This window comes from Panthera onca, chromosome E2 (genome assembly GCF_046562875.1).
Source record: "Panthera onca isolate mPanOnc1 chromosome E2, mPanOnc1 haplotype 2, whole genome shotgun sequence".
Lineage (NCBI taxonomy): Eukaryota > Metazoa > Chordata > Mammalia > Carnivora > Felidae > Panthera > Panthera onca.
The window spans coordinates 18,469,991-18,479,725 of record NC_138353.1 but is presented as its reverse complement, the minus strand read 5'-3'; the positions used below and the strand labels follow the sequence as shown (position 1 = coordinate 18,479,725).

Sequence of the window (9,735 nt, the reverse complement as noted above, 5' to 3'; positions counted from 1 at the left end):
TCAACAAGGTAGACCATATATTGGGCCATAAAATGAGCTTAATAAATTTAAAAGATTATAATTCCTACAATGTCTGCTCTTAAACCACACTGGAATTAAATTAGAAAATAATAACTGAAATGTAACTGGAAAATCCCAAAATACGAGGAGATTAAACAACACACTTGTAAATAACACATAGATCAAAGAAGAAATATCAAGATAGGTTAAACAATATTTTGAACTAAATGGAAATGAAAACACAGCTTATCAAAAATTTTGGGATATAGTGAAAGCAGTGCCTGGGGGAAATTTATAGTATTGAGTGCCTATATTCAAAAAGATGAAAAGATCTAAAATCAATAATCTAAGTTTCAACCTTAGGAAGCTAGAAGGAAAAGAGAAAATTAAATCCAAAGTAAGCACAGGAAAAGAAATAATAAGAATTAGAGCAAAAATCAATGAAATTGAAAACAGGAAATAGAGAAAATCAGTGAATTCAAAAGATAGTTCTTTGAAATATCAATAAAATCAGTAAGCCTCTAACCAGACCAACTGAGAAAAAAAGAGAGAGAAAGAGAACACAAATTACTATTTGGCTGAATTTAAATTTCCTAAAATGTTGTGAAAGAATTTTTAATATCCGTTCAAGAGAGTTACTAATCCATTGTATTCTTTTCTTGTTAAATTCTGGTGTTAGAGTAATGCTGGCCACACAGAGCAAGCTAGGAAATATTCCTTTTTCTGTATTTTCTGAAAGAATGTGCAGAAGAAGAACACTGGCAAAATTTCTTCCTTATAGGTTTGATAGAATTTTCCAGTAGACCCATTTGAGCCTGCAGTTCTTTTCCTGGAAAGGTTTTTGTTTTTGTTCTTGTTTTTTGTTTTTAGTTTTTTTTTTTTTTTAACATTTATTTATTTTTGAGAGACAGAGAGAGACAGAGCGTGAGTGGGGAGGGGCAGAGAGAGAGGGAGACACAGAATCCAAAGCAGGCTCCAGGCTCTGAGCTGTCAGCACAGAGCCTGACGCGGGGCTCGAACTCACAAACCGTGAGATCATGACCTGAGCTAAAGTCGGATGCTCAACCGACTAAGCCACCCAGGCACCCCCCAGAAAGGTTTTTTTTAGTCCCTTATTATCCTTTCAATATCTGTCAGATCTGTATTCATGCTGTAGTTTTATTCATATTTGTAGTTATTTGGGTTTTTTTTAAAAAAAAACTTTATTGAGATACAGTTCACATGCTCCTACAATTTACTCAATTAAAGTGTATATAGTTCAATGGTTTGCAGTAGAATCACAGATATGTGCAACTGTAATGGATAAACTCATGCTCCTGTGTGTCTCTCTCCTACTTTTATTTACACTGCCACATTACTTCTGACACCAGATGGGTAGGTTTTCTACATACTCATCAGGAAGTTCTCCAATTCTCAGCAGAGTCCTACAAATTTAGCTCAGTTGTGACACTATCCGCTAGGAGATAGTGTCAGATCCCTTAAGGGCTCAGTCCCACAAGACTGCCTCTGTTTCAGGTGCCAGTCACAAATCCCAGGTTGTTACCCGTGCTTCTGACTGACTGGCTATAAACTGGAGGTTCCTGTGACTTTCTCCAGAGGTTCTATTAATTTGCTAGAGCAACTCACAGAACTCAGGACACCAGTTTACTTACTACTAGATTACCACTTTACTATAGAGGATATTAAAGGATATGAATGAATCGCTAGATGAAGAGATACACAGGCCAAGGTCTGGAAAGGTCCCAAATACAGGAGTTTCTTTCCCTGTGGAATTTGGGTACACCACCCTCTAGGCACATAAATGCATTCTGATCACAAACAGGGAAGCTCGCTAAACCCTGTCCTTCTTGGGTTTTTAATGGAGGCTTTGTGACATAGGCATGGTTGATTTAATCATTGGTCATTGGTGATTGAACTTGATTTTCTCCAGGTCCTCTCCCCAGAGGCAGGTGGAGGGACTGAAAGTTTCAACTCTCTATTGACATACTTCCCCCCCATCCTGAGGTTACCTGGGGGTTTTCCAAAAGCCACATCATTAACATGACAAAAGTCGCCTTTATTACTCTCCTTACTTAGGAAATTCCAAGGGCCAGCAACCATCACCAGGATCAATTTTAGATTTTTTTATCACCTCAAAAAGAAACCTCCTACTGTTCAGCTACAACCCTCTCTCTCCCTACCCCTTCAAGTTCTAGGCAACCGCTAACCTACTTTTTGTGTCAAGAGAGTCCATGTTCTGGATACTTCATATGAATGAAATCATATAATATGTGGTTTTTTTGTGATGGTCTTCTTTCACTTAGCATAATGTTTTCAAAGTTCATCCATGTTGTAGCATGTATCGATGCTTCGTTCCTTTTTATGACTGAATAATGTTCCATTGTATGAATATACCACATTCATTTATCCGTTTATCAGTTGATGGACATTTACATTGTTGATACCTTTTGGCCATTATAAATAATGCTATAATCATTCATATACAGTTTCTGTGTGGACATATGTTTTCATTTCTCTTGTGTCCATGCCTTGGAGTAGAATTGCTGGGATATAGGATAACTCTTACGTTTAATATTTTGAGCAACTGACAGACTGTTTTCCAAAGTGTCTGCACCCTTTTACATTCCCACTAACAGTGTTTAAGGCTTCCAATTTCTCCATATTCTCCCCCACATTTGTTATCTTCCTTTCTGATTCTAGTCAACCTAGTTGGTATGAAATGGTATATCATTGTGGTTTTGATTTGCATTTCCCTGATGACTAATGCTGTTGAACATCTCATGTGCAAATTGGTCATGAGGGTACTTTGCCTGTTTTTTGAGTCTTCTTTTCGTCTGTTTTTTTTTTTTTTAATTGAGTTGTGTTTCTTACATGCATATGGAGACAAGTTCCTAATCAGATATATGATGTATAAATATTTTCTTCCATTCTGTGGTTTTTCTTCTCAATTTCTTGATTATATCCTTTAAAAAGCACAAGTTTTTAAATTTTGATGTAATCCATTTTATCTGTTTCTTTTGCTTGTGCTTTGATATCTTGCCTAAGAATCCTTGGCCAAATACAACAAACAAAAGGTCCTGAAGATTTACTCCTATGTTTTCTCCTAAGAGTTTTTTCTATAACGTTTTTAACTCATTTAGGTAGTTGATCCATTTTGAGTTAATTTTTGTATATGGTAAAAGATAATGGTAATGGTAGAAGAAAATTTCATTCTTTTGCATGTGGCTGTACAGTTAGCTGTTCCACCACCATTTATTGAAAAAACTATTTTTCTCCTATTGAATGGTCTTAGCACCCTTATCAAAAAAAAGTTGACCATAGACATATGGATTTCTGGACTCCTAATTTATTCCATTATCTATCTATCTATCTACCCTACACCAATACCACACTGTCTTGATTGCCACTGCATTGTAGTACCTTTTGAAATAGATTAGAGTCTATTGAACTTTTGAAATAGAGAATAGAGTCTTACGCTGTGCTTCTTTTTCAAGATGTTTGGTGAATTGGGGTCCTTTGCAATTCCTTATGAATTTGAGAATCAGATTGTAAATCTCAACAAAAAAGACAACTGGAATTCTAACAGGGATCATGTTGAATCTGCAGATTGGTTTGGGAAGTCTCACCACCTTAAATCAAATCTTATTCATGAACAGGAGTTGTTTTTCATATTATTTATATCTTTCAAAATCTCTTTCAACAGTGTTTTTGCAGTCTTCAGAGTATAAACAGGAAACTTCTTGTTAAATTTATTCGTAAATATTTTATTTTTATGATGGTATTGAAAATGAAATGGTTTTCTTAATTTCATTTTTTTTATTGGTTCAGCATAAGTATATAGAAAGATAATTGATTTTTGTATAGTGTTTTGTATCTGGTAATCTTGATGAAATTGTTTATTAGTTTTAATATTTTTTTAGTGTATTGGAGCACCTGGGTGGCTCAGTCAGTTAAGCGTCGAACTTTGGCTCAGGTCATGATCTCGTGGTTTGTGGGTTTGAGCCCTGCATCGGGCTCTGTGCTGACAGCTCAGAGCCCAGAGCCTGCTTTGGATTCTGTGTCTCCCTCTCTCTCTGCCCCTCCCCTGCTTGCACTCTGTCTCTCTCTCAAAAATAAATAATAAACATTAAACATTTTAAAAAATATTTTTAGTGTATTCCTTTAGATACTCTCTATATAAGATGCATATCTCTGTGGATATAGTTTTACTTACGCTTTTTCAATTTGGATGGCATTTTTTTTCTTTCTCTTGCTGAATTGCCTTGGCTAGAGACTCCAGTAAAATATTGAGTAAAAGGGGTGAGAGTGGACATTCTAATCTTGTTCCTCATCTTAGGGATAAAGCATCCATCTTCGACCATTATGTACACATTTGCTGTGGGTTTTTGTCCATGCCTTACCAGGTCGAGGAGATTCACTTTTATTCTTTGTTCTTTTCTAACGAAAGGATGTTGGAGTTTGTCACACGCTTTTTTCTGCATCTGTTGAGATGATCATGATTTTTTAAAAACTATTGATATGGTGTCTGGCAATGAATTAATTCTAATTGACATATAGCATTATATTAGTTTCAGATGTACAACATAATGATTTGATATTTATATATATTGCAAAGTGATAACCACAAGTCTAGGTGAGATCATCACCACACAGTTATAATTTTTTTTTGTTGTGACAAGGACTTTTAAGATATACTCTCTTAGAAAACTTCAAGTATACAATATAATATGATTAACTATAGTCATCATGCTGTACATTACATATCCAGGATTTATTTATTTTATAACTGGAAGTTTGTACCTTTTGACTACCTTCACCTTTACTTATTCTGCACACCCTCAACCCCTACCTCTGACAAACACCAGTCTGTTCTCTTTATATAGGAGTTCAGTGTTTTTTGGATTTCATGTAGAAGTGAGATCATAGTGGTGCCTGGGTGGCTCAGTCGGTTGGGCGTCCGACTTCGGCTCAGGTCATGATCTCGCGGTCCGTGAGTTTGAGCCCCGCGTTGGGCTCTGTGCTGACAGCTCAGAGCCTGGAGCCTGTTTCAGATTCTGTGTCTCCCTCTTTCTCTGACCCTCCCCTGTTCATGCTCTCTCTCTCTCTGTCTCAAAAATAAATAAACGTTAAAAAAAAAAAAAGAAGTGAGATCATAATGCTATTTGCCTTTTTCTGTCTGATTTATTTCATTTAGCATAATGGCCCCTCAAGGCCCATCCATGTTGTCACAAATGGCAAGATTTAATTCTTTTTTTTTTTAGGGCTGAATAATATCCCTATCCATTCATCTTCTTTATCCATGAATACATTGACGGACACCTCGGTTGCTTCCATGGGTTGGCTACTGTGAATAATGCGGCAATGAACATGAGGTCAGATATCTCTTCAAGACAGTGTTTTCCGTCTCTTTGACAAATATCCAGAAGTGAAATTGCAGGATCACGTTGTAGTTCTGTTTTTTTTAAGTTTATTTATTTATCAGAGAGAGAGAGAGAGTGCGAGCACAAGTCGGGGAGGGGCAGAGATAGGGAGAATCCTAAGCAGGCTCTGCCCAGGCAGCGAGGAGCCCAACACAGGGCTCGAACTCACGAACTGTGAGATCATGAACTGAGCCGAAGTCAGACACTTAACCAACTGAGCCCCCCAGGCGCCCTTCTATTTTTTAATGTTTTGAGGAATGTCTATAATTGTTTCCATACTGGCTGCACTAATTACATGCTCACCAATTATGCACAAGTTCCCTTTTCTCTACATCCTCTCACCAACACTTGTTATTCCTTGTCTTTTGATGACAGCCATTCTGACAGGTGTCAGGCGGTTTTTTTTTTTTTTTTTTCTCATTGTGGTTTTGATGCATTTCTTTGATGATTAGTGATGTTGAGCACCTTTTCATGTACCTATTAAAAAAACGTCTATTCAGGTCCTCTGCTCATTTTAAATCATACTGTGTTTTTGGTATTGAGTTGTACGAGGTCTTTATATATTTTGTATATTAGTCTTTTATCAGGAATACGATTTGCAAATACTTTTTCTCATTCAGCACGTTGGCTTTTCATTTCATTGCCTTCTTTCTTCGGTACAGAAGCTTTTTGGTGTGATGTAGTCCTCCTTGTTTATTTTTGCTTTTGTTGCCTTTGCTTTTGGTGTCAGATGCAAAAAATCATTGCAAAGACCTTATCTTCATACAGATACAAACACAGATATTTATGTCTATATATCATCTGCATCTATGTCTCCAGCTCTAGCTGTACCTATATCTCCGTATATCATATGAGTGGACTGGACCAGTTAATATTGGTAAGTAGTCATTTTCAGCCAGGCCCCTAAAAGCTGGTTATGCAATTATTACAAGATATAGTGCAGTCCTTGGCTTTTAAGCCAGGGTGGATACTGTACCCACCTGAAATGCATCTCCTCTCCTTCTCCCAGAGGGGATAAGATCACACATAGACAGCTGTGCTGTCAGCTACAAAGCTCAACTGGAAGAGAAATGCCCAGTATTGCTGTGCGGATAACTGTTGGTCTCTGCAAATGTAGGGTAAGAAAGAGAAACAAAAGACATGCAGATCATACAGAAATAAAGCTATGTTTATTCAGAGATACATGATTTACAGAAAATACTATGTGGATGTAGAAAACTCAAAGGAGTCTGCAAAGAAACCACCAGAAGGGGGCGCCTGGGTGGCGCAGTTGGTTAAGCGTCCGACTTCAGCCAGGTCACGATCTCACGGTCCGTGAGTTCGAGCCCCGCGTCGGGCTCTGGGCTGATGGCTCAGAGCCTGGAGCCTGTTTCCGATTCTGTGTCTCCCTCTCTCTCTGTCCCTCCCCCGTTTATGCTCTGTCTCTCTCTGTCCCACAAATAAAAATAAAAAAACGTTGAAAAAAAAAAAAAAGAAACCACCAGAAGTAAAAAGTAAATTTAGCAAGGTCTATATCTGGATGTATATGTATATGTATATGTATATGTATATGTATATGTATATATCATCCATATATCTATATAGTGTGTATATTTTACGTGTGAGTGTTGTGTAGATACAGATAAACAGATAAATGTATTTTCCATGTACTACCAATAACCTATTTAAAAGAAATCATTTGGGAGCCACTGGGTGGCTCAGTTGGTTGAACATCTCTTAATTTTGACTCAGGTCATAACCCCAGGGTTGTGGGAATCAGTCCCAATGTAGGCTCTGAGCTGAGCGTGGAGCCTACCTAAGGCGCTCTCTCTCTCTCTCTCTCTCTCTCTCTCTCTAAAATATAAATAAATAAATAAGAATAAAGAGATCACTTAAAATAACATTTACAGGGGGCCTGGCTGGCTCAGTCCGTGGAACATGCAACTCTTGATCTTGGGGTTGTGAGTTTGAGCCCCATGTTGGGTATGGAGATTACTCAAAAATAAAATTAAAAAAAAAAAACCAACATTTACAGGGGCGCCTGGATGGCTCAATCTGTTAAGCATCTGACTTCAGCTCAGGTCATGATCTCAGAGCTCGTGAGTTCAAGCCCCGCATCAGGCTCTGTGCTGACAGCTCAGAGCCTGGAGCCTGCTTCACATTCTGTGTCTCCCTCCCTCTCTGCACCTCCCCCTCTCGCACTCTGTCTCTCTCAAAAATAAACACGAAAAAAAATAACGTTCACAAATCCCGTAAAATACTTAGGAATAAATTAGCAAAAGCTGTTCAAGACCTGTACACACAAAACTACGAAACAGTAGTTGAAAAGTTTCTCTGTACAGGGCCAGATAACAAATAATATAAATTCTGTGGCTCACATATAGTCTCTATCACATATTTTTCTTTGCAGCTCTTTAAAAATGTTAACACAATGCTTAGTGTGTTAACAGGCTTCAGCTTCACAGGCTATGAGCTGAATTTTGCCCACAGGCTATAATTTGCTGACCCTTGCTTCAAAATATAGCGGAGAGAAAATTCAAAACACCTAATTTTATACAGATATGTCCCATGCAGTGGACTGCAGAAATTAATATTGTTAAATTGCCAGTTTTGACCAGGATCCTGAAAACTGGTCTATGGATATGGGTGCCCTTGGGGCACAAGGCTTTTTTAAGCCAGGATGGATCCTTTACTCATCTGATGTGTATCTCCTGTCCCTGCACAGACAGCGATGTGGTTGGCTACAAGGATCTGTAAGAAAAGAAATGCCCTATGGGGATATGCTGGCAATTGGGGTCTCTGCCCAGCATCTTCTCAAGAGCCTGGAGCCCAGTGTAGCCAAGGGTCCACTTAAGAGGTGAACCAATCCAGACGCCTAGTAGGCAGCCCATGGGCTCATTACAGGTGTCCTAAGTACCCCGAGGACTATAAGTAATGGTAATACATGACGCCTACCTGATAAGGAGGCACCACAATCCGGTGGCTAAATTAAGGAACTCTGGAATCAGACGGACTGGGTTCAAATGGGGGCTCCGCCACCTGTACAACCTGGGGAAAGTGCTGTTTTACCAAATTGACAAAAAGGCCGTGAAGAGGACCTGCCTGCTAGGAAGAGATGTGGAAAGCAGCATCCGGGCTGGCGGGGGCATCTTGTTTCCGCCTCAGAAAACCTCGCTGCCGGGCGGGGATGCTGTCGGCTCGTACTTTCCCCGGCTGCGGGACGCGGCGAGGCGCCAGAGCCGTTCGTTCCTGGAGGCCGCGGTGTCGGGAGCCTGAACTACCTGTATGGGGATGAGGGAGGGAAAGCGTGTGCTCCACGGCTGTTCTTGCGCCGCGGCTGCTCGGGTCTGTCCTCCCCCACTTAGCACTGGCCCGCTGCACCCCCCCCGCCCCCCTCCACGGCGCAGTCGGTCACCCGGCGAGACGGCACCGCCCTAACCCTTCCTGTAAGCCGCAGCCCCCCGTGGGAGGATCAGGCTTGCTCCCGCCTTGGGCTTTGAGGCCCTTCTGCCTCCAGGGACCCCAGGAGGAAGGGCTGGCGGGCTCACAGGCCTGGCTGCCGGATGCCCCGAGAGCCTCCTGAACAGCTCCCACCTGGCGGGGCCCTTTTGGTGCCCAACGTCTGGAGCTAGGTGAGGGAAGGCTCGAAGCCCAAGCGAGCCAGCCGGGCTCTGGCCGTTGGACCCCGCCCTTTGCCCTTAGCCGCTAGTTCTTCGCGCCCTTGGCTCGCGCACCCTTTCTCTGTCATCCGTTGCGGTGATGGAGCCCAACGTTCGCCGGGCAGCGCGGCCTTGGTGGTGGAGGGGCGGGAGCGAGGAGACCCCCTCGCCTGCGCCTCCCCGCGCTCCGAAGGTTCCGCAGCGCGCACCTGCTCTTCGCTGCCACCTCCTTCCTAAGGCTGACACCGCTCGCGCCTTCTGCCCCCACGCCGCACCGGCCACCAGCGCTTCCCCGGGCTGGCTGGGATCACAGCGCCGACCCTGCGCCCCTCCATTATTAATAAGGACAATAATGCTATAGACATTATAATAGACAAGCTATTCTTGTCTTTCTAGATAACTTCATGAGTCAACATTAATGATCTGCTGGGAACGGCTCACTTTTCAAATGTGTTTCAGAGACCATCTTAATTCTCTGAAATTATAGATGAACCACAACTGCAGCCACTGTCCTAGCAGGAAACACAATTTGATAAGTGGCTGTTCTTTTCAGACAAATATATGAACTTAGATGAAATAAAATATATTTCAGGAAACGCCATTAAAAAAAAAAAACACCACGAGATAGACAAAAAGTTCTGCTTTCCTGGGTTAGAGAAAGAAAGACCAGAGAGCTT

General features: G+C 41.0%; 1 long non-coding RNA gene across 2 annotated transcripts in view; it reads right to left on the bottom strand.

Moving 5' to 3' along the window:
- Positions 1–9,735, bottom strand: part of LOC132691060 (uncharacterized) — a 19,920-nt gene extending 10,185 nt beyond the window's left edge. The window contains exons 1-4 of one of the 2 annotated variants that reach the window (XR_013552387.2): positions 8,994–9,735; positions 8,355–8,680; positions 6,401–6,525; positions 4,401–4,481 (exon numbers count right to left, since the gene is read on the bottom strand). This is a non-coding gene — a long non-coding RNA (uncharacterized LOC132691060). The remainder of the gene's footprint in view (positions 1–4,400; positions 4,482–6,400; positions 6,526–8,354; positions 8,681–8,993) is intronic. The other variant, XR_013552388.2, reaches the window with a different exon arrangement.